This window comes from Callithrix jacchus, chromosome 21 (assembly GCF_049354715.1).
Source record: "Callithrix jacchus isolate 240 chromosome 21, calJac240_pri, whole genome shotgun sequence".
Taxonomy (NCBI): domain Eukaryota; kingdom Metazoa; phylum Chordata; class Mammalia; order Primates; family Cebidae; genus Callithrix; species Callithrix jacchus.
Window position 1 is genome coordinate 37,684,021 of NC_133522.1, and position 25,446 is coordinate 37,709,466.

General features: G+C 47.5%; 1 protein-coding gene across 11 annotated transcripts in view; it reads right to left on the bottom strand.

Annotated features, from left to right (window-relative positions):
* Nucleotides 1–23,254, bottom strand: part of TIAM1 (TIAM Rac1 associated GEF 1) — a 449,049-nt gene extending 425,795 nt beyond the window's left edge. For 9 of the 11 annotated variants that reach the window (XM_035283120.3, XM_035283112.3, XM_035283121.3 and 6 more), the window contains exon 1: nt 23,094–23,254. The gene's annotated coding sequence lies outside the window, so the exon portion shown is untranslated. Of the gene's footprint in view, nt 1–22,745 lie in introns of all 11 variants that reach the window. The other 2 variants (XM_078358817.1, XM_035283113.3) reach the window with 1 other exon arrangement.
* Nucleotides 23,255–25,446: the final 2,192 nt, after the last annotated feature.

Here is a 25,446-nt window from a genome sequence, read left to right on the forward strand (position 1 = left end):
CTTCACCTCACACACTCTTAAACGTCCATTTGCCTCCAAGGGCACACACACACCACATACATTACATCTCTCAACAGGAAATTTTGTCCATTCTAAAATGGTCTCACCTACATAAAATACCTTTGACAGAGTAATCGGAGGCACTGGATCGTATTAAACGACAGGGGAAGAGGGAATGGGTGAGTTATTCTATACTAAACAGTCTCTACTAAACAGACTCTGCTCAGTCTTGCAGTCACACGGACACTCTGGACTGCTTGGCAGAGGGACATGAAATGAGAAGGGGGAGGGGAATGTGGTGACCTTGACAGACACAGAATTAAGGGGAGGGCGGGAATCAATGAATCCCAGCCACAAAACCACCCAGGCACTGTTATCAGTTGATGAGAGTGGATTTCATCGCATCCAGGTGATGTGGATTCACTGATGAATCCTGTCAGGGTTCTAATCTCTCTGCTTCTCCAATTTTTCATCTGTAAAATGGGGTAATAGTACACCTTTTGAGGACTTCTTAATGACAACATGTAAAATATCACAAAGGCCCAGTGTAAGCTGCGAACAGTGGTACACACCTGTAATGTCAGCTACTTTGGGAGGCTGAGGCGGAAGGATTACTTGAGCCCAGGAGTTCAAGACCAGCCTAGGCAATATAGTGAAACTTTGTCTCAAAAAAAACATTTAAGAAAAAAAAAATTTTTAAGGCCTAGAACAAAGAATCAAAAAAAGGTAGTGAGTATAGGCCAGGCGTGGTGGCTCACACCTATAATCCCAGCACTTTGGGAGGCCCAGGTGGGTGGATCACCTGAGGTCAAGAGTTTAAGACCAGCCTGGGCAACATGGTGAAACCCTATCTCTCCTAAAAATACAAAATTAGCTGGGCGTGGTGGCAGACGCCTTCAATCCCAGCTACTCAGGAAGCTGAGGCAGGAGAATTGCTTGAACCCAGGAGGCAGAGGTTGCAGTGAGCCAAGATCACACTATTGCACTCCAGCCCAGGCAACAAGAGCGAAACTCTGACTCAAAAATAAAAAATAAAAAAAGGTAGCAAGTACAATGGTCATAGTCGTAAAAACCACTTACAAAAGTATTCATGCAGTGGCTCACACCTGTAATCCCAACACTTTGGGAGGCTGAGGCAGGAGGATCGGTTAAGCCCAGGAGTTTGCGACCAGCCTGGGCAATATACGGGGACCCCATCTCTGCAGATGAGGCACTCTTAATGTCCAGACTACTCACTTCTTAAACTTCTGGTTCATAAAATCAAAGACTTAAGACACTGCAAGCCAGAAAGGACCTCCGAAACAGTGTCTCACAGACGGGAATCCAAAGACAGTTGTTGATAGTTTTGTTTTGCTCTGAGGCATGTGAATGATTTAAGTGATAAGATCATGCTAGTGTTTTGTAAAAGTTTAAAACAACGTTTAAAGTAATAAACACAGAAAATCCACCTGGAAAGTAAAGAAATGTTGGAGGCCTGTGCGTAATCCCGGCACTTTGGGAGGCCAAGGCGGGTGGGTCACGAGGTCAAGAGATCGAGACCATCCTAGCCAAAATGGTGATGCCTCATCTCTATTAAAAATACAAAAATTAGCTGGGCGTGGTGGCACACGCCTGTAGTCTCAGCTATTCAGGAGGCTGAGGCAGGAGAACCGCTTGAGAGGCAGAGGTTGCAGTGAGCCGAGATCTCACCATTGCATTGCAGCCTGGCGACAGAGCAAGACCATCTCAAAAAAAAAAAAAAGAAAGAAAGAAATGGAGAAAGAGAGAGATAGGGAGATATTGACTCAATTAACAGCAAGAAAATAAAGTGAAATGATGAAGAATCCATTGCTAGTTAGGCTCTGGTGAGTCCAATATACTTATCCATTGATGAATTCATATATGGATATATACATCAACTGATGAAGACCAATCAAAACTTTTGGGAGGCAATTTGGCAATTCAAATCAAGAGCCATTTTGTACGTCATATTTAATACAGATCCCACATCTTGGGAATTTATCCTGAGAAAAGTAAGTTCAGACAAGCAAGCAAGCAAATATATACTTAAAGAATGTCAGGCCGGGCGCGGTGGCTCACGCCTGTAATCCCGGCACTTTGGGAGGCCAAGGCAGGCAGATCACTTGAGGCTAGGAGTCTGACACCAGCCTGGGCAATACGGTAAAATCCCCTCTCTACCAAAAATACGAAAGTTAGCCAGGTGTGGTGGTGCCCGCCTGGAGTCCCAGCTACCCGGAAGTTTGAGGTGGGAGGATCACTTGAGCCCCAGAGGCTGAGGCTGCAGTGAGCCAACATCATGTCACACTGCACGCCAGCCTGTGGGGGTGGGAGGGAGGGAAGAAAATTTAAGAAAAAAGTCACAAAAGATTCTTAAAACAGTGATGAAAATACTGCTACATAAATTTTCAATTACAGGAGAATAGTTAAATAAATTGTGAACTCACTGCAATGTATAAACATTATAAATGAGAAGTATGAGGATAAAGTGGCTACAATATACAGGCTGAGATGCAACATTACCTGAAAAGAAACAAAATACAAAGCTGTATCTATTTAAGAGCTAAATCAGGTAAAAAGTACATCCAAAATACCAATAAGAAAGAACAAAGAATGGCCGGGCGCGGGTGGCTCACGCCTGTAATCCCAGCACTTTGGGAGGCCGAGGCGGGTGGATCACGAGGTCAAGAGATCGAGACCATCCTGGTCAACATGGTGAAACCCCGTCTCTACTAAAAATACAAAAATTAGCTGGGCATGGTGGCACGTGCCTGTAATCCCAGCTACTCAGGAGGCTGAGGCAGTGGAATCGCCTGAACCCAGGAGGCAGAGGTTACAGAGAGCCGAGATCGCGCCACCGCACTCCTACCTGGGTAACAACAGCGAAACTCCGTCTCAAAAAAAAAAAAAAGGAAAGAACAAAGAAAACCAAAAGCAACCAATGTGCTCCTACGCTGGGAATGCAGAAGGTCTCCTTTTAAACACACTTTATTGTTCTTATAAAAAAATCACAAAGTCAATAAAAATACATTTTAAAAGATTAAGCTGATCCGTGTGTAGCACAAAATCCCCTTAGAAGCCAAGTGCTTGCCCAACTGCCTAGAAAAATAGGTTGGGAAAGTGAAGCAAAGGCCTGAACCCTTAACAGATCTCCATTAGCCATTTTCTCACTTTCCCTAAAACCAGTGCCTTCACCCCTCCCTCTGTGGTCATTCGCAATGAAGACTACACCCTCGACCCTTGACCCAACCACAGGCATTTGAGCTCAGCTCCCCCCATGGAGATCTCTCTCATTCTTCTGAATGCTTATTAATAGGTACAGCACTGTGGGATCATCTTACCTACCAGGCAAAATGTTTCCTCCTTGAGGTTAGGGAACTCAGCTTCTTTTTTTTTTTTTTTTTTTTTTTGAGACAGAATCTTGCTCTGTTGCCTAGGCTGGAGTGCAGTGGCACAATCTTGGCTCACTGCAACCTCTGCCTCCCAGGTTCAAGCAATTCTTCTGCCTCAGCCTCTTGAGTAGCTGAGGACTACACGCCTGGCTAATTTTTGTATTTTCAGTAGAGATGAAGTTTCGCCATATTGGCCAGGCTGGTCTTGAACTCCTAACCTCATGATCTGCCTGCCTCAGCCTCCCAAAGTGCTGGGATTACAGGTATGAGGCACTGCACCAGGCCAGCTTCTATTTCTACCTGCCCCCCAACCCTTGCTACTCCCTCACGGATCATCCATGATTTCCTACCCATAGGCTCAGTATCCAGGTACAAATTCTTCTGCCACCATTTGCAGGTTAGGTCCTGGGCTGCTCAGTCCCTGTGACACTTTAAAAACTCCAGGTCCACGGTTGGGCACAATAGCTCACACCTGTAATCCCAGCACTTTGGGAGACTGAAGGGGCCAATCACTTGAGGACAGGAGTCCAAGAGTAGCCTGGTAAACAAGGCAAACCCTGTCTTTACTTAAAATATAAAAATCGGCCGGGGATGGTGGTGCATGCCTGTAATCCCAGCTACTTGAGAGGCTGAGGCAGGAGAATCGCTCAAACCCAAAAGGCAGAGGTTGCAGTGAGCTAAGACTGCGCTACTGAACTCCAGCCTGGGTGATGGAGCAAAACTCAAAAAAAAAAAAAGGTCCAGAAGGGCTCACCTTGGAATCAAAGGCATATTGGCGTGATGCTCTTCCTGGTTTTCTGGCTTTTGTTTATCTGGTGATTCCAAACTGCTTGCCCACCACCCCCTTTCCCCCTCAGATGACATGCCACCTCATTTTGCCTCTTCCTATACATCAGTTTCACCCTGGCTGGAAGCTGCTCATCAGCACCTAAGAGAAACTTTCTTCTCCAATGGGCCCAAAGGGAAGTTGCCCTCCCTGATCTCTCCTGAGTAAAACTCCTTTTTCTTCTTGGGCTTCTCATCCCACAGCCACCACCATTCAGAGCTCACGCTCCTGGCAATGACCTGTGCATCATGCATATGTATAGACCAGAGTTACAAATCAAGGCAAGTTTATCCAAACGCAGACCAAGCTCCTCCACAGCAGTGCCGGGGGAGATGAATCTGGCTGAGACCTTGCCATCTAAGAGTTTGCAGTCTAGCAAGCATCCACAGAAACCCAAGCTAGTCTATGACAACACACAGAAAAGAGCCATGAAACACTATGACAATTCAGAAGGAAGGGACAACTTCAAGTCATGGAGGAAGGAGAACATGGAGGAAAACTATTAGATGGCTGATTTCGGCCAGGCATGGTGGCTCATGCCTATAATCCCAGCACTTTGAGAGGCCAAGGCGGGCAGATCACCCAAGGTCGGGAGAGCGAGACCATCCTGGCTAACAGGGTGAAACCCTGCCTCTACTAAAAATACAAAAAAATTAGCTGGGCATGAGGTGGGCGCCTATAGTCCCAGCTACTCGGGTAGGTTGAAGAAGGAGAATCACTTGAACCTGGGAGGTAGAGGCTGTAGTGAGCAGAGATCATGCTACTGCACTCCAGTCTGGGCAACAGAGGGAGACTCTGTGTCAAAAAAAAAAGAAAAAAGAGGATGAAGAAGATGGCTGATTTCAACCAGACCTAGAAGAGAAGGTAGATTTTTACATGCAGCAACAGCAATGTCCCAGATCTGGAAACGGTATGAGCAAAAGAATAAGCAAACAGGCTGGGCGTGGTGGCTCACGCCTATAATTCAAGCACTTTGGAGGCCAAGGCGGGCGGATCACCTGAGGTCGGGAGTTCAAGACCAGCCTGACTAACGTGGTGAAACCCTGTCTTTTTTTAAAAAAAATTTTTTTAATTAAAAAAAAAAAAAAAAAAAGAATAAGAAAACAGGATGTATCCCAGAGAAGTAGCTCCTGTCTCACTGGCTCAAAGGACTTGAACAAGGAGTCCTATCAGACAAGACTGAAAAATAAGGTCTGGACCAGAAGACTAGCCACAGCTATTAAAAGTTTAAAACACAAGGTGGCATATCAGAGCTAAGCTTTGAGAAAAGCAAGCCTCTTAGCATTGAGGACACATCCATATTACGTGTCCTTAACCAATTTAAACAGGCAGTCTAAGGCTAGGAACAGTGACTCACACCTATAATCCTAGGACTTTGGGAGGCCAAGGCAGGCAGATTGCTTGAGGTCAGGAGTTCAAGACCAGCCTGGCCAATAGCACGAAACTCCATCTGTACTAAAACTACAAAAATGAGCTGGGCCATTGTGGTAGCAGGCGCCTGTAGTCCCAGCTACTCAGGAGGCTGAGGCAGGAGAATTGCTTGAACTTGGGAGGTAGAGGTTGCAGTGAGCCAAGATCGAATCACTGCACTCCAGCAGGGGCGACAGAGCGAGACTGTCTTAAAAAATTACATACATACATACACACATACATACATAATTTAAAAACAGGTGAGGCACAGTGGCTCATGCATGTAATCTCAGCACTTTGGGAGGCCAAGGTGGGCAGATTACATGAGGTCAGGAATTCAAGACCAGCCTGGCCAGCATGGTGAAACTCCGCCTCTACACAAACACAAAAACTAGCAGGGCACGATGGCGGGTACTTGTAATCCCAGCTATACAGGAGGCTGAGGCGAAGGTTGCCGTGAGCTGAGATCACGCCACTGCACTCCAGCCTGGGCAACAGAGCAAGATTCCATCTCAAAAAAATAAATAAATAAACAGGCAATGTAACGGAGGAGTTGGGCATTGGGCATGGTTATGGGTTGATCTGTGGCACCCTAAAAAAGATATGTCCAAATCCTAATTCCTGGTACCTGGGAATGTGAGCCTTTGGAAATTGCGTCTTTGCAGATGTGATCAGGTTCAAAAGAGGTCATACAGAATTAGGCTGGGCCCTACAGGCAGTAGTTGATAACCTTACAAAAGAAAGGGGAAGGAAGATGTGGAAACAAACACACAGAGATCCCGCAGAGATCCGAGTGATAATGTGACCAGCCAAGGCTGGCCCGGAGCCACCAAAAGAGGGAAGAGGCAGGAAAAGAATTTTCCCTAGGGCCTCCAGAGGGAGTGTGGCCCTGCTGACACCTTGATTTCAGACTTCCAGCCTCCAGTTCTGTGAAAGAATAAACGTCTGTTGTCATAAGTCACCAGACTGAGATACCTTGTTACAACGAACCAAGGAAACTAAGACAGGAATTAAATGTCTTGGAAATCGTCAATGCTTTGGGACATTCAGAGGAGATGGGATCGTTCGCGAACAGGAGGCAATCCTAGAGAAAAGCTGAGGTCATGAGATACAAGCATGACTGGGACTCTGGATCTAAGACCAGTGTTTAAGGAGAAACGGGAGAAAAGGGGAAACTTGACCCTCCAAGGTCAACAATGTTCTGATGACTGAGGGCCCTGGTTCAATCCCAGCCTGAATGGATCCATCAATAGAGCTAATCCTTCCATTGAGATGTAATCACTGGCCCCCACTGGCTTTCTCATCTTTGTTCATTCTCACAGAACCCACATACTCTTTATGCTTCCCGAGGTCCTTGATGCTGAGAGGAGCACTTTGCGATTAATCTGCGTGTGTAAAGTGGATTACAAATCGAGGAAATATGACTCTGGGGGGCCTTAAGTGGCCACTAGTCACACCCACTCAAAGATGAATGTGTATATCCACCAATGGGATTTTTCCAATTATAAGAGCAACTCCTATTCATGGCAAAATATTTCAAAGTTAGAGAAAATCATAGGGAAGAAAATAAGTCACTTTTATATAGGAAGAGGAAAAACAATTTTAATTAATTTTTTTAAATAAAAGAAAATAAAAACCACCCTTAATCTCGACACTTAAAAAATATTTATAATGGGTATTCTGGCACACTTTATGTAATGAAAAGCAACATTTCTAATTTAAAAAAAGATTGTGATGAAATCTTCCAGAAGAATCACACAGGCAGAAGAAAAAAAGAATGTTTAGAAGAAACGAAAGGTGAGGCAAAAAACAAAAAGCCAGGCATGGTGGCTCATACCTGTAATCCCAGCACTCTGGGAGGCAGAGGCGGGCAGATCACAAGGTCAAGAGATTGAGACCATCCTGGCCAACATGGTGAAACCCCGTCTCCACTAAAAATACAAAATTTAGCCAGGTATGGTGGCACACACTTGTAGTCCCAGCTCCTCGGAGGCTGAGGCAGGAGAATCACTTGAACCCAGGGGTGGAGGTTGCAGTGAGCCGAGATCACACTACTACTGTACCCCAGCCTGGCAACAGAGCAAGATTCTGTCTCAGGAAAAAAAAAAAAACAAAGAATAAGAAACCAGAACATGCCTGAGAAAAATGGAGAAGGGTGGGCCCATGTTATCAAAGACCATTAACCATTTTAACACTGCTAGAGGTCAGAAATATTTTATTCATGGCAAAGGAGAAAATCAAGGATATGCAAGTCACAGCATCTATAGTCAGAATACAAACTATTAAACCTGACTCCCCTCTGCTCCAGAATTCCACAAAGTAACTTGTTGAAGCTTGAAAAACCACATCGTCTCATTGCCTTCAGAGTTCTCAAGTTTTTCCCAAATTAAAGTTATCCAGCAACCATAAGGCAGCAACCAAGACCATATTTTATACCCTTGAAACCGGCTTCCCCAAGCCTGTCACCATCTCAGCTGTCTAGACTGAGGGGCTGTACCCCAAAATAGTGGGGCTGGCTCCTATGTTGTAATAAAGATAAGGTCCAGGCCCTCCAGCTTACCAGTTGCTAGTTGCTAGGAGGCTTATAAATTCACTTTTCCTAACTTGGATGAGATTCAGAACTGCTGTATCACAGGCTGAGAAGACATGGATTACTGCAATTAAAATTAAGAGTCTAAAATTAAGGGCTAAAGGAACCATTTTAGCCCTTCCCACTCTAATAAGCTATATTAACTGGTCCTGTTTCAAAGAATAGGCAGTTAACTGGGATCTCTGAAGTCTTTGGCAAGAGGACTCCAGTTTCCTCATGCTAATCAGCAACTTTTCTGTGTGTGTGACAGTCTTCCATTGTCACCCAGGAGTGCAGTGGCATGATGTCGGCTCACTGCAACCTCCACCTCCCCGGTTCAAGCAATTCTTCCTCAGTCTCCTGAGTAGCTGGGACTACAGGCTCGCGCCACCACGCCTGGCTAATTTTTTGTATTTTTAGTAGAAACGGGGTTTCACTGTGTTAGCCAGGATGGTCTCAATCTCCTGACCTCGTGATCCGTTCACCTCGGCCTCCCAAAGTGCTGGGATTACAGGCGCACCTGGCCCAAACCAGAAACTTCTATAAACAACGTGTATCTGGTTTTGACCCCATTTTCCAAGAAAGAGACAGCCATTTGAGTACTCTTACTTGAAGTGCACGGAAACTGTGGCAACAGACTCCCACAAACCTTTACAGTAATTTGAATTGTTTGATACCGTTGGTGAGGTTTCACAGGGCAGATCCAACCCTCAAATTAAAGCAATTAACTGTCCATCAGGAGGGAGAAAAAAAGAGGGGAAAAAAACTACAGGGTGAAAAAATAAAAATAAAAAAATAAACTACAGGGTGAATATTTTCAATCTACTTTTAAAGAACTCAATTGTTAAACTGTTTAGTTAACTAAGAGCCACAGTTACAAGGTTTTAATTTTTAAAATTACATTGAAATGTTAAAGATCAATTGCTGTAATTGTGGCACTGAAATGGTAACTTCTAATCACAGAGATTTCAAGATGTGATAATTATTCAAACATTCAGACATCTTTTCTAGAATGTCATGGCAGACCATGCATACACTCGCAACGTTTTCTGAAAATATTTTCAATGCTCAATAAACTGCTTAAGAGGAGTAATACTGTAATAATCACCCAGCAATATATTAACCATAACAGATGTGAGTGTTTAGGATGGCTTTGCGGGACACAGTTCTTAGCAATATCCAGAAGACATTAAGTGGGAGAACTTACTCAAGCACAAAGAAGCCCAAAACACCTGAAATTATGTTCTAGCTTTTAAGAACCTTCTGTCGTATAAAAGAAAGATATACTTTCTTAATTTAATTCCAGGTAAAATAATAACCAAAAGCTGGTGCCCCAAGATAGCTCAGTTCCAAATCTCTAGAAAGTATAAGATTCTTTCTTAAGTAAATACATTTAAACATTGATCTTGAATAGTATTTGTATCTTTTTTTTTTTTTTTTTTTTTTTTTGAGACAGAGTCCTGCTGTGTCGCCCAGGCTGGAGTACAGTGGCAAGATCTTGGCTCACTGCAAACTCCACCTCCCGGGTTCGAGCCATTCTCGTGCATCTCAGCCTCCTGAGTAGCTGGGATTACAGGTGTGCACCACCACACCCAGCCAATTTTTGTATTTTTAGTAGGAACAGGTTTCATGCTGTTGGCCAGGCTGGTCTTGAACTCCTGACCTCAAGTGATCCGCCAACCTCAGCCTCTCAAAGTGCTGGGATAACAGGCATGAGCCGCCACGCCAGGCCACTTGCATCTTTTAAAAGCAAGGTTTCCCAACCTCAACCTTTTGGGTTTTTTAAGATAAGAGCCTCACTCTGTCACCTAGGCTGGAGTGAAATGGCACAATCTCGGCTCACTGCAATCTCTGCCTCCTGGGCTAAAACAGTCCTCTGCCTCAGACTCCCAAGTAGCTGGGACCACAGGCATGTACCACCATGCCCAGCTAATTGTGGTATTTTTTTTTCTAGAGACAGGGCTTCACCACATTGGCCAGACTGGTCTCAAACTCCCGGCCACAAACGATCCACCCACCTCAGCCTCCCCAAGTGCTGGCATTGCAGGCGTGAGCCACCGCACCCGGCCAACCTCAACATTATTGACTATGGACCTGATCACTGTCCTGGTGGACTGCTCTGTTCACTGCCGGACGTTCAGCAGCATCACTGGCCTCTACCCACCAGATGCCATTAGAACCTCCCTAGCCATGACAACCAAAAATGTCTCCAGACTTTGCCAAATGTTTGGAGGCCAATGCTGCCCCCAGTTGAGAACCTCTGTATTAATAAAACACAACAGGCCGGCTCAGCTCACGCCTGTAATCCCAGTATTTTGGGAGGCCAAGGCAGGCGGATCATGAGGTCAGGAGTTTGAGACCAGCCTGGCCACCATGGCGAAACCCCGTCTCTACTGAAAACACAAAAAATTAGCTGGGCATGGTGGCACTTGCCTGTAATCCCAGCTACGTGGAAGGCTGAAGCAGGAGAATTGCTCCACCTGGGAGGTGGAGTTTACAGACAGCCAAGATTGTACCACTGCACTCCAGCCTAGATGACAGAGCAAGACTCCATCTAAAAAAAAAAAAAAAAACCACACACAACAAAACCTACCACCCAGCCGAAGTTTAACACCCAAAAGCTGATACCAAAGGTAGTTCACTTCTAAATCTCACTGCAAATATTCCCTTCAAGAAGCTCTGATAAATAAAATAACTGAGTCATTTACAGAGTTTTTTAAGTAAACAAAGTTTTGCTTTTTTTAAGTGTGAAATTGGTGTTTTAAAACAAAATGTTTCCTGTGTTCCTTCTCCTGACCTGTAACTTAATTAGTCATGCCAGTAGAAGTGTAGAAAAGAAAATGTAAATGAGCATACCACCTACATATGTAGTGAAAAGTATTGGCAGAATCATGATTAAGTAACTATTTTTTATTGACTTTCAGCTTTTTTTTTCTTTTTTTTGAGACAGAGTTTCGCTCTTGTTAGCCAGGCTGAAGTGCAATGGCGCGACCTCAGCTCACCGCAACCTCCGCCTCCTGGGTTCAGGCAATTCTCCTGCCTCAGCCTCCTGAGTAGCTGGGATTACAGGCATACGCCACCATGCCCAGCTAATTTTTATATTTTAGTAGAGACGGGGTTTCACCATATTGACCAGGATGGTCTCTTGACCTCGTGATCCACCTGCCTCGGCCTCTCAAAGTGCTGGGATCATAGGCGTGAGCCACCGCGCCCGGCGACTTCAGCTTTTAAAAATAAATATGCACAAGACATCATCAAGAAAATTAAATGACAACCCACAGGATGCAGTAAATGTTTGCAAATCATATATTTGATAAGGGATTTATAACTAGAATAAAGAATTCTTACAGTTTACTAATAAAAAACAAAATTAAAAATGAGCAACATGTCTGAAGATACATTTCCTCAAAGAAAATATACAATTAGCCTGTGAGCAGACAAAACAACGTTCTGTTCAATGACATTATTTATTGGAGAAATGCAAATCAAAACCACAAGGATATACCACTGCTCATCCAACAGGATGGCTATAAACGAAAAGACAGACAATAACAAGTGTTGACAAAGATGTGGGAAAATTGACTCCTTATGCACTGCTGGTGGGAGGTAAAATGGTGCACCCACTTTGGGAAATACTTTCGTGGTTCCTCAATACCTTAAACATAAAATTACTGTATGATCTAGCAGTTCCACTCTTTTTTTTTTTTTTAATTTATTTTTTTTTTTTGAGACGGAGTTTCCCTCTTGTTACCCAGGCTGAAGTGCAATGGCACAATCTCAGCTCACCGCAACCTCCGCCTCCTGGGTTCAGGCAATTCTCCTGCCTCAGTCTCCTGAGTAGCTGGGATTACAGGCACGCACTACCATGCCCAGCTAATTTTTTGTATTTTAAGTAGAGACGGGGTTTCACCATGTTGACCAGATGATCTCAATCTCTTAACCTCGTGATCCACCTGCCTCGGCCTCCCAAAGTGCTGGGACTACAGGCTTGAGCCACCGCGCCCGGCCATCCACTCTTATGTTTATATCCAAAAGAATATTTTTTAAAAAGGCTGGGCATGGTGGCTCATGCCTCTAATCCCAGCACTTTGGAAGGCCAAGACGGTGGATCACCTGAGGTCAGGGGTTCCAGACCAGCCTGGCCAACATGGTAAAACCCTGTCTCTACCAAAAATACAAAAAATTAGGCGTGGTGGCGCATGCCTGTGGTCTTAGCTACTCAGGAGACTGAGGCAGGAGAATCACTTGCACCTGGGAGGTGGTAGCTGCAGTAAACCAAGATCACGCCGCTATACTCCAGCCTGGGCAACACAGCAAGACTCCATCTCAAAAAATAAAAAAAGAGCCAGGCGCGGTGGCTCACGCCTGTAATCCCAGCACTTTGGGAGGCCGAGGCAGGTGGATCACGAGGTCAAGAGATCGAGACCATCCTGGTCAACATGGTGAAACCCCGTCTCTCCTAAAAATACAAAAATTAGCTGGGCATGGTGGCACGTGCCTGTAATTCCAGCTACTCAGGAAGCTGAGGGAGGAGAATTGCCTGAACCCAGGAGGCGGAGGTTGCGGTGAGCCAAGATCATGCCATTGCACTCCAGCCTGGGTAACATGAGCAAAACTCCGTCTCAAAAAAAAAAAAAAAAAGAATTTAAAAAAAATATCCTAACAAATGCTTGTATCACATTCATTCATAATAGTAACTATGCACAATATCCAAAAGGTGGAAGTAACCCGAATGTCCATCAACTGATAAATGGCTCAACAAAATGTATGTCCATACAATGGAGTATTATACAGCCACAAAAAGGAATGAGGTACTTATACATGTTACACTATAGAAGCAGCTTGAAAACAGGATGCTAAATGAAAGAAGTCAGTCACAAAAGACCACATAAGATAGGATTCCATTTCTACATAATGTCCAGACTAAGCAAATCCATGGTGAGAGAAAGTAGGTGAGTGGTTGCCAGGTGCTGGGAGGAAGGGTAGGGAAAGGAAGAGACTGTTTATGGGAACAGCGTTTCTTTTGGGATGACGAAAATGTCCTAAAAGCTGTGGTGATGGTTGTACAACTCTATAAATACATCAAAAAACAATGAAATATCTACTTTATTTTTTATTTTTATTTATTTATTTATTTTGAGATACAGTTTCGCTTTTGTCGCTCAGGCTGAAGTGCAATGGCACGATCTGGGCTCACCGCAACTTCTGCCTGCCGGGTTCAAATGATTCTCCTGCCTCAGCCTTCCGAGTAGCTGGGATTACTGGCATGCGCCACCACACCCGGCTAATTTTGTATTTGTAGTAGACATGGGGTTTCTCCATGTTGGTCAGGCTGGTCTCAAACTCCCGACCTCAGGTGATCTGCCCGCCTCGGCCTCCCAAAGTGCTAGGATTACAGGCATGAGCCACTGAGACCAGCCTTGAAATGTCAACTCTTAGGGAGGCAGAGGCAGGAGGATAGCTTGAGCCCAGGAGTTCGAGACCTGCCTGGGCAATATAGCGAGAACCCATTCTCCACAAAAAGGAAAACAAAAGAGGTGGAAGTGTATCTTAATAACACTGTTGTAAATATAAGAACAATCTATAGAGAAAACCTAGAAGACTTAATCATGATTACAGAAATACAATGTACCAAAGACAATATTACCACTCCTGACTGCTGACAGAGCTGGCGACAGAACGAGAAAGAAAGTTCAAGAGAAAGAAGATCAGGACATCCATTTTCTAATTTCACAAGGGCAGGGAGGGATTAAAAGTCACTGTCATTGGTTGATGGTACTAAATTAAAGGTCTATTTCAGTAATATAAAGATTGAAGAATAATCAACTTAAGAACCATAAATAAAAAGATGCCATGGCTCACACCTATAATCCAGAACTTTCAGGGGCCAGGGGAGGATCACTTGAGCCCAGGAGTTCAAAACCATCCTGAGCAATATAGTGGAACCCCTATCTCCATGGTAAAAAAAAAATTAAAAATTAGCCGGTCATGGTGGCATGCACCTGCAGTCCAGCTACTCTAGAGGCTGAGGCAGGAGGATTGTTTGAGTCCGGGGGCTTGAGGCTGCAGTGAGCCACGATCACGCCACTGAACTCCAGTCTAGGCAGCAGAGCCAGACCCTAGCTCAAAGAAAAGAAAAAAAGAACCATAAACATAATTATCAAAAATGTGGAGGAGGAAGGAAGTAGGTGAGATGCAACTGTCACTTACCATAACAGGAAGCTGAGAATTAAATCATACATTCAAATTACTTAGAGATATAAAGATAGTCACTAGAAGTACTAAAAACAGAAATGAACAAATGTAATTGTTTCTGCAGAATATTAGGCTGGATGGGAATAAAACAGGACAGGGGCAGAAAACTATTATGATACCTTTCAAGAGAACCCCATCTGTTCTGAGTCTCTTAATATTACACACTGCCCGTTTTCGTTTTTTTGAGACGGAGTCTTGCTCTGTCACCCGGGCTTTAGTGCAGTGGCGCCATCTTGGCTCACTGCAACCTCCACCTCCCAGGTTCAAGCAGTTCTCCTGCCTCAGCCTCCTGAGTAGCTAGGATTGTGCCACCACGTCTGGCTAATTTTTATATTTTTAGTAGAGACCTCACCCAGCCTGCACATTGTTTTTAGAATCAAATCAAACTGTACATTACTTCAGTTGAAGAATCTGCATGAAATAATATCATTTAAGTCAGAAAAAATATTAAACTAGATCATTATTACTGAGTGAAATTGTGATTTAAGTGTGATTTAAGCAAAACTGACTCAAGTTTGATAGACAAAAACTGTGTCCCTGCTACAAAGATAGCTGAGAAATGTAGGCTGGATCCTTAAGAGAAGGAGAAACCTCCACTAGGCACGATGGCTCATTCCTGTAATCCCAGCACTTTGGGAGGCTGAGGGCGGTGGATCACCTGCAGTCAGGAGTTCGAGACCAGCCTGGCCAACATGGTAAAACCCTGTCTCTACTAAAAACACAGAAATTAGCCAGGCATGGTGGCAGGTGCCTGAGGCAGAAGAATTGCTTGAACTTGGGAGAAAGAGGTGACAATGAGCTGAAATTGTGCCACTGCACTCCAGCCTGGATGACAAGAGACTCTGTCTCCAAAGAGGAAAAAAAGAGAACAAGAAACCTGTATAAAGTCCCTACCACATGTAAAGTAGACAGTAAGAATCATCGTAAAAAGGTCAAAACTCTAGGCCAGGCGTGGTGGCTCACGCCTGTAATTCCAGCACTTTTTTTTGGGAGGCCAAGGCGGATGGATAATGAGGTCAGGAGTTTGAGACCATCCTGGCTAACACAGTGAAACTCCATCTCTACTAAAAATACAAAAAATTAGCCGGGTATGGTGGTGAGCATCTATAGTCCCAGCTACGCAGGAGGCTGAGGCAGAAGAATCACTTGAACCCGGGAGGCAGAGGTTGCAGTGAGCTGAGATCTGGCCTGGGCAACAGAGCAAGAATACATCTCAAAAAAAAAAAAGGTCAAAACTCTGCCATGGCAAGAATGAGCATTCAAATGCCTTAATAACTTTGGGATCCAAGGCAAATTTTAGGTGAAATAAAGTGCACATGGCACCCCCTTCACCTCCACACCAACCAGCACAGCCAGCCCCAGTTAGAACACACTTTGAAACAAAAAGGTAGATTCTGCTAAGCACCCGAACAAAGCAGAATTTGCCAGCAGAAAAGTTCTAGACAGAGTTATTTAAAACATAATCAGAGTTACAGCTGGGACACTTGGGACACAGGATTCTGAGAGACCAAAGTGGGTCATTTGTGAGCATGTCAGGTGGTAGAATTAATAATACCAGGCAACACGCAGGAGTGTCCTAGGTACCCCAGGGAGCTTAGCCGTGTGGAAATGCACCCCAGTGGTTATCAGAATCCAGGGAGCCTACATTATGCTAAAGAACCTGCCCTCCTAATTATCACTTTCCAAAGATATCCTTGTGTTCCATGAGGAGACGGAGATGCACATTTTGCAAAGAAGAAAAGAACTTCTTACGCTTTACTCCAGCTGGTTGGGTGAAAACCCACATAAGGTCATGGCAAGAGTAAGTGGGCTGGGTACAGTGGCTCATGCCTATAATCCCAGCACTTTGGGAGCCCGAGAGGAGTGGATCACGAGGTCAGGAGTTCGAGACCTGGCCAACATAGTGAAACCCTGTCTCTACTAAAAAATACAAAAAAATTTAGCCAGGTGTGGTGGTGTGTGTGCCTATAATCCCAGCTACTTGGGAGACTAAGGGAGGAGAATCTAGTGAACCCGGGAGGCAGAGGTTGCAGCGAGCCAAGATCATGCCACTGCACTCCATGCCAAGCAACACTGTGCGAGTCTCCATCTCAAAAAAAAAAAAAAAAAAAAAGAATAAGCCTGTGGTTCTGAGCCTCTGAAAACACTGTCCAAAGAGTGAGTAGGAATGAGCTCATGAGACCCTCTGGACTTTCCTGCAAGAAATTATCGTTTGCCTAGAATACAACCACCCAGCCCAAGTGATGGCCGAAAGATGGCTGGGTTGATAGAGATCGTGTCCCCAGGATCTGAAGAAGCCCTGGAAGATGAGGCCTTGGGCTGCCATCTTTCCTAACAGACACTGGAGGCCTCCAACAAGGCTCAGAGGAGAGGTTTTACAGGGCAGACCCTCACCCCTACCCCAAGGCCCCTAAGACTCAACAAGCAGACATCACTATTGCCCCGATCCCACCTTCCCACCAGAGCAAGCAATGGGCCGAAAATCCTGTTCACCCCACTTCCACGGTCCTGACATCCCTGCTTCCCCCAGCAAAGACAATTCCCAGACTCATTTTTCATTCTCACCTCCCCCGATCCCCAGCTGACCTGGTGGCTTTCTGGGGCTCATTTTCACCCCTGCAGAGTGGGAAGAGGAAACGAAGAGGAGGAACTAGGATTGATGGATTGGTCTATGTTTACAAGGATAGCAGCTCTCAGACAAGGTGGGAGGGCCGGTGGAAGGAGGGCAGGAGAGCGCTCCTTTGGAAACAAGCTTGCAAAGGCAGGTTTTTTCAGCAGGATATCCTTCCAGTCTTCCTCATGCTCACAGAGAAGCCTATTTGTGTTTTTAAAGAAAAGCAACTAAATCTTCATAGCCCAATCCCCAGTGAGCTCCTCCACCCATTCCAAGCTTGGACACTCAGGCCCGCTGCCTCCCAATAAGATCTTTTTCCCAGCACATCTGCATTTGAATCCTTTGCTCTGCGGAGCGTTTGAATTTTTTTTGCTCAGTCGCAGCACTTTGGGAGGCCAAGGCAGGCTGATCACCTGAGGCTGGAGTTAGAGACCAGCATGACAAGCATGGAGAAACCCATCTTTACTAAAAATAGAAAAATCAGCTAGGTGTGGTGGCGCATGCCTGTAATCCCTGATACTCGGGAGGCTGATGCAGGAGAATCACTTGAACCTGGGAGGCAGACGTTGCAGTGAGCCGAGATTGCGCCATTGCACTCCAGTCTAGGCAACAAGAGCAAAACGCCATCTCAAAAAATAAAATATTAATAATAATAAAAAGAATGCTTTGATCCTTAATAAAATCATACTCTAGGGGGGCAGAAGCTGGAATAAATAATATAGGTATTATTTTTAAAAAACAAAGACACTTCCCTTTGCATCTTCCTTCATGAATTCAAAGTGGTCCCAAACAGAAAACATCCACGTTATACTTGTGTTTTGCTAGATGCCCCTGTTCCAACTACACCCAAGCCTTCCTATTCAGAAATACTTTGCGACAGGACCAAGCCTAAAAGGGCCCTGGGCCCATTCTGAAACTGAGACTGTGCTCAGCTGAAAGAAACTTCCTCCCACAGAGTTCTTCGATGAATCATCACTCTTTGTTTAACACCCTCTGAAAGCAATTGATCCGCTCACAGATCATGCCTGCGTGGAACCCCATCCCCTCCACTTCTGCAAGCGTTCGTGAGCTGAGACCCCCACTCCAGGGCTCTGTGGTAGGATGCAAAGTCTCCCAGGTCTGCCTCAGCCCAGGGGGAGAAGAACCTCTTCACCTAGTGAAAGAGCTTCAAGGTCTTCTAGAAGAATCTCACACAAGCAATGGAGGAATCTCTGCGGCTTCCCATGCCCATAGTCTAGGCCCTTATGAATTTCTTAATGAGGTCCCTGGAGACCACAGGAACAGGGAAAGTCTTATGCTGGAGGGTGTGGAGGACGGTGGCAGAGGTTGGGAAAGGATGGAAGGGAAAAACTCCACCTAACTATTAATATCATGTACCCTTTTACACTAGGGCATTGTTTGATTTTTAAAAACACTCTGTTCCTTGCTGAGTACTGCTTTATTTCTGAATGTCTCTTTTATTTTTTTTTAATAATTGATTGCCTACAATAAAGATGAGAGACTTTTTTTTTAAACACAGGAATTACAGCTTATACAAAATGGAATATTTACAGATGAAAAGACCTCAAGTTTGGTATTAGGAAAAACTGACACTTTTACTAGACACCTACCAATCTGATTTTTTCTGGTCCTGAATTGAGGGGAAAACAAAAAGTGATACACCCTCAGAAACATATCTTCTAGTTATCTGCTTAATTTAGAAAGGAAATGTACAGGTAAATATACGTGTATACACAGTATATACATTCACACATCCCCAGTGAAAGTGTGTTTTTGATTTGAAGACCAAATGACTGGAGATCATAAAAGGGGCCTCTTTTTGTTTTTTTGAGATGGAGCTTCGCTCTTGTTACCCAGGCTGGAGTGCAATGGCGCGATCTCAGCTCACCACAACCTCCGCCTCCTGGGTTCAGGCAATTCTCCTGACTCAGCCTCCTGAGTAGCTGGGATTACAGGTACGCGCCACCATGCCCAGCTAATTTTTTGTATTTTTAGTAGAGATGGGATTTCACCATGTTGACCAGGACGGTCTCGATCTCTTGACCTCGTGATCCACCTGCCTCGGCCTGAGCCGAGGATTACAGGCTTGAGCCACCTCGCCCTGCCAAAACGAGCCTCTTAATTTTTTTTTTGAGACAGAGTCTTGTTCTGTCACCCAGGCTGGAGCTCAGTGTCACGATCTCAGCTCACCACAACCTCCACCTCCCAGGTTCAAGTGATTCTCCTGCCTTAGCCTCCCAAGTGGCTCAGACTACAGGCATGCACCACCACTCCCAGCTAATTTTTCTATTTTTAGTAGAGATATGGTTTCACCATACTGGACAGGCTGGTCTCGAACTCCTGACCTCGTGATCCACCTGCTTCAACCTCCCAAAGTGCTGGGATTACAGGTGTGAGCCACCAAGCCTGGCGAAACGAGGCCCTTTCTTAACCACAAGCCTGAGTCCGTGGTGTTCAGCACTCCCATGGGAATCTGTACCTGACCCACAGAAACTGAATTCTCCTCCTGGCTTGTCACTCCCACTCCTCTGTCCTCCTCAAACAGGCAGAAGCCCCCTCTCCCAGCACTGATTTTTAGACAAGGCTTTGATGTGATTCCCATGCTCTCACCCGCCCTCCTCATTTGGAAAAACCAGACACTTCTACTGTACATCTATGAAAGTGTTGTCTCTAACGAAGAACAAAAATGAAAAAAAAAAAAGAAAAGAAAGAAAGCGTCTCACAAAATATGTTTCTCCTTTGGACAGTATGCTCCTTGCAGAAACTGTAGAAGTGTTAACACATGCACCTAATAGGCCCTCAGCAAAGTCTTCCAAGGAATTCCTGCTCAGGGCTCCGGAATGTTGGGGTTCAGTCGGCACACTAGAACCGCAGGAATCTTGGGGGAAGGAGATAGGCCCACTGCTGCTTTTCCTTTCTGGTTTAGAGGGGGAGGGGAAGAGAGTGGAGCAAGGAGAGAGAACTGCAAAGGGAAAGGAGAGGAAGTCTTTGTCCGGGCTCTTTGGAGGAGCATTAGAGTGGAGTTAAATTGTCAGCTAATGAGATTTCCTAACCACGTGCTCCCTTTTAAGTCTAGGCCCCCCGCTGATTTGATCCCCACACAACAGCAGGGGGGAAAGAGGCCTTCACCGTCCCTAAGGGCCCAAGAATTCCCAGAACAAGTACAAGAAGGATGGGAATCAGTTCATCTTTAAATAGGTTACCACGTTTATTCATTGATATCTAGCAATAATGCTACTGACCGAGTTCCACATCAACAGCCCAATAGGGGTTCACGGGAATCAGACTCCACTCCGGGTAACTGAGGCAGGCCCAGGGGAGCAGAAGACACAGAGTGCAATCCTGAGGGCTTCTGCAACCACTGGACACACTACAAGTCGAGTTTGTGTATGTTTGTTTGTTTGCTTGTTTTGGCTGGCAAAGGCCCCTGGGGTCCACTTTCAAAGAATGTGTTGTTGGACCCAATAATTTATTCCAAAAGGCAAAAGGGTGTTAAAACAGGAAGCTGGATTTTTTTTTTCAATAAAATCTTAGTCTGTCCTTAAGCCTGAGATCATCTTTTTAAACTGTTTTTCTGATTATGGACCGTTATTATTTTGTTTTCTAAATAAAACTGATTTCTCTTTTTGCCTAAAGAAAACTAGCAGGGCAGAGCTAGTAGAGGAAAAACAAGTCAAAACACATTCACAACATTTTGAAGATATTCAATGAAATTGACTTTCTTCTTCTGCCTTCCCTGCTTAGTCAACAGCCTCTTCCTTAAGTTTTATTTCTCTTCTATTCAAAGATAATTACTTAGCAACGTCGCGGTTTACCACTCAAAGGCATCCACCCTCCCTTGCCCAGCTTTTTACCTTGAGACACAAAAGAGCATATGCTGGAAACCAGGAATTTACCGAACTTCTTCAGCTACAAGACATAGCTTAAATTTCACCTCTCCTAGAAAGTGCTCCCTCCCAGCCTCCAGACCTCTCTATGTTCAAACCTCCCTCCTTCCTGGACTTCATCACTTTCCACAACAGTCATTGGTTCACTGGCAACTGCTCTCCACCTGGAAGGGTTTTTCCTTCTCCAAACCCAGGTTTGGGTCCCAGCGGAGTCTCGAAGAGAAAGGAAGAAGGAACAACTAAAACCTAATGGAAATTCAAACACATTTTAAAAAGAGCTGCAAGCGATTAGATAAGCCCAATTAAACCTAAGGCCAAGTAAAACAAGACCTGTTTGAAGCTGAGAATCGCAGTCCTTCATGACTTTAATAATTAAAAGAAATCGGGGCTGGGGGGGTGAAGAAAACGGAAAAGGAAAGCGACAAGGGGTCGTCATCTATTATAGATTTCCTCTAACAGAGAATGAACAGGACTCTAATTTTTTTTTTTTTTTTTTTTTAAAGATACAGTTTCACCAGGATGGCCAGGCTGGTCTTGAACTCCTGACCTCAGGTGATCCACCCACTTCGGCCTACCAAAGTGCTAGGATTACGGACGAGAGCCACCGCGCCAGGCCAATTCTAATGTTTCATAAGCGGCTGTCACTGTGCTATAAGGCTAATTTATATGGTCGTTTAAGCTCCGCCCCCCAGGATTCTCCTTATCCCCACTCTACAGATGCGCACACTGAGACCAAGGGAGATTGAGTAGCTCGGCCGGGATAGCCCAGCTGGTGAGTGACACTGAGCAGGTACTGGAACCTGGGTTTGTCTGACCGCAGCGCACAGGATCTCAACCTCTGCTCCAACTCAAAGTGTGCGCCAAGTCAGCGTGCATGTGTGATCCGGACGGCTCTGACTCGAGATGCCGCACAGCTGCCCCGCGGGACCGCGCGGGTGTCACCGAGGCGGGCACAGACTGCACAGTGTTCCCAAGGGCTCGCGCGCGTCCTTCAAGACCTGCCAGCGAGCGGGAAATGGCAGGCTCCGAGTCAACCTCGGCTGACCCGTGGGCCAGACCAGGAGATGCGACTGGAACCGAGGGAGAGTGGCCAAGTCGGGGCCCCGAGGGCCGTCAGCCAGGACACGGGCGCCCTCGGGTGCAGGGGACCTTGAGGCGCCGCGCGCGGCGGGGGCTGGGCACGAAGGCGCCGAGACGGCATCGTTCCCCTGCAGCATCCCGCCCCGCGGCCTGGGGGAGGAGGCGTCACCTGACAGCGTGCACCAACTTCTCCAGGTTCGGAGGGGGCAGCCGGCAGCCGCCGGGGCCGGGGGCGCACGGCGCGCTGCTCTCGCCCAATGGCGAGGTCTGTAAACAAAGCGGGCCCCACGCGGGTCCCCAGCCGGGAGGCGAGGGGCGCGGCGCAGCAGCATCGCAGCCGTGAGAGGGGGAGGCGGGGACGGGATCCGGCGCGGGGACCCGGGGCACGGCCCTCGGGTCCTGGCCGCCAGGATGAGGCATTGTCTGCGCACCCGCAGAATTCCGCTTTAAATGCCCCCTCCGGGGCTCGCCGCGGGTCCCGACTCCGCGCGCCGGCCCCAGGCTCTCCGCCCGTTGAGCCCGGCCTCGAACACCGCACGGACCGCCAAGGTGAGCACCCAGGCAGCGTCGCCGAAAAGCCAGGCCCGAAGGTGCCGAAGTCAAGGACCGAGACGCAAACATAGACACAAGCACGCACACGCACGCCCTCCCCGAAGTTGACGAAAATCAGCCGATAAAATACAAAGTGCCGCCGCCGCTGCAGGTCAGCGCTGACCTCCTGCTGCCGAGAAGACCGAATGCCGACGTCCGGACGCTGTCACTTCCATCCTGCGCCGGGCACCCGGGCTGCACGGTCTCGTCTCCCTCCTTCGCGCGAGGGACGCCTCCTCCTGCCCCCACTCCACGGATCTCCCCACCTCCCAAGAGTGTGAACACGAAAACAATACGAGGAAAGCCCGATCGGGGGGAGCTAGGACCCGCCGGGAGCCCCAGTGTGCGGGAGACGGGGGTCAGAACGCGCCCGGCACGGGCACCGAGGCACCTAGGCTCCGGGCATCCTCGCCGCGGCCCCCCGGGGCGGCTCCGACCGGACGCCCGCGCCCCCCAGGCCTGCGGTACTCACCCGCGACGGTCGTCCGGGAGCTCAGCGACGGGGCCGAGCACGATGCGGGGCCGCCGGGCCCCTGGGGCTGCGGGCGCCGAAGCGTTCGCGGCGCTGCAGAGCTGCGCGCCCGACGGCGGCGGCGCTGCTCTGCCGGCCGCGCTCGGACTCGCTCGCGGTCTGCCAATGGGAGCTGTCAGTGCGCCTCCGCCGGCGGCCTCGGGGGCCGGGCCGCGGGAGCCCGTGGGAAACCGAGCTCCGATTGGGCCGCCATACAATCGCTCCGCCTCCGGCTAGCCAATCCGAGGCGGCGGATGCAGGAGCGGGGCGTTCGGAGTTGGGCTGTAGAGCGACCACGGGTGCACGCCGGTTGCCCGCGCCGTGGCCCGCCCGGAGCGCGCGACTGGAGGGGCGCGGGGGGCGCGCGCTCCGGGGATGCCTTCCCACTAGGCTCCGGCAGCGCGGCCCGGGGAGATCGCCGACAAGCAGCGGAGGCTTGGTGGGCCGGGGGACTACCAGGGAGCCCCTAACAAAGCAGCTTTGGGAGGGCCGGGCGGCCTCCGCCTCCCCCGGCGATAGGTCCGCGAAGCTGCCTGTCACCCCGCATAGGTGGAGGTGGCCAATGGCGTACACAGACCGAGCTCGAGTTGGCGCGCGCGCGCGCGACTCGGCATCGGTGGGATTGGTCGGAGGTAAAGGATTTTCCTGCCACCTAACGCGGAGAGGAAGGGGGATAGCAATGGGGGAGGCGAAGAGCCAAAAAACGTTGTACGTGGGACAGGTGGTCTGGCTTGGGAGGCGTGTGCTTGGCTCTAGGGGGAAACAGGAACTTTTTTACGAGACAAAAAAAAATCCTCAGGCAAACCCTTCCCGTGGATGCCAGAGGATGTTAAGACCCTGACCAGTCTCCAGGTAGAGCACGGTGGCCTTCACCAGAGTCCAGGACTCCTGGCGTTCACTAACCGCGCCCAGCAAGCGAACTTGCAGTCACAGCGTGGGGCTTGAGCTCACGTTCACCTGCTGGGCAGAGTAAGTGACTCGGGTAGGGGTCACGCAGACCTCCTGGGCTTCTCTGTAAAATCCGGAAACAGTTGCAGTTTACCTTTTGCAACGTTGTGAGGGACAAGGAAACGAAGATGCTGGCGGTGGAGCCTCGAGGGAAACCTTCCCTGCATCAGGCCAGAGTTTCCTCCTCTCCTGCAGAGCTCTAGACTTCACCGTTTACCACAAAGGCTAGGATCTATGTTCCTTAGACCTTGATTCCATTTGCTCGTTCGCCCCAGGGGCTGGGAACGTCTGCGCTCCCGGGGTGATCTTGTTAAAAACAAAAAGAAATTGTAATCCCAGCACTTTGGGAGGCTGAGGCGGGTGGATCAAGAGGTCAAGACCATCCTGCTCAACATGCTGAAACCCCGTCTCTACTAAAAATACAAAAAATTAGTTGGGCGTGGTGGCGTGTGCCTGTAGTCCCAGCTACTCAGGAGGCTGAGGCAGGAGAATTGCCTGAACCCAGGAGGCGGAGGTCGCGGTGAGCCGAGATAGCGCCATTGCACTCCAGCCTGGGTAACAAGAGCGAAACTCTCCGTCTCAAAAACAAACAAACAAAAAAAAGAATTGCCCACTCTGGTAGGTAAACCTAAAGCAGAAAATTGAAAGTCATCCTGGATTCCTCCTTCTAACCCTCTCCCATCCATTTCTGTTAACCTCCCGAACCCATGCCTCCCATCCTGTCACCTGGACCACAGTATAGGGCTCCCACAGTCTTTCTGTCCCAGGCCTCACCCCCTGAAATCTGCTTTCCACTTTGCAGAATGATCATTCTAAGCAGAAAAATCTCATGTGCGCTCTCAACTCTGGGTCTCTTTTCTTTCCCCAGAACACGTCCACCCCCAGATTCTCCCTTCACTTAACTAATTCCTACCCTTCTTAAGATCCCAGCTTGTCCGCCAAGGCACCCATGCAGTAGGCGTTGCTGAACTACTGTGTAGCACCTGCTCATACAGACCCCCGGAAGCCTCCTGTACCCTGTCAAGGCTAGAGGCCCACGTCTCCACTTCCAGTGCTTCCACGCCCGGTCCTTCCCTCACAGCTTGTATGCCTCGGGGCTGAACTTGCTGTTGCACTGAAGCACTCCATGGAAGCTGGAATCTTCTCTGTCTTCACTGCTGGATCCCAGTCCTAGCACAGTGTTTGGCACATTTGGGACACAGAAAAAAATATGGAATCAATGAATTTTGGAGGAGCTGTAATTATAGGGAAGAGCTTTAAGGATTTGAAGTGCTTCTAAAACATCACTTCGAGAAGAATGGGTAGCATGGTGGCTCAGGAAGGGATGCGTCCCCCAGGTTCCATGATGGGTGTTACAGGGAGGTTT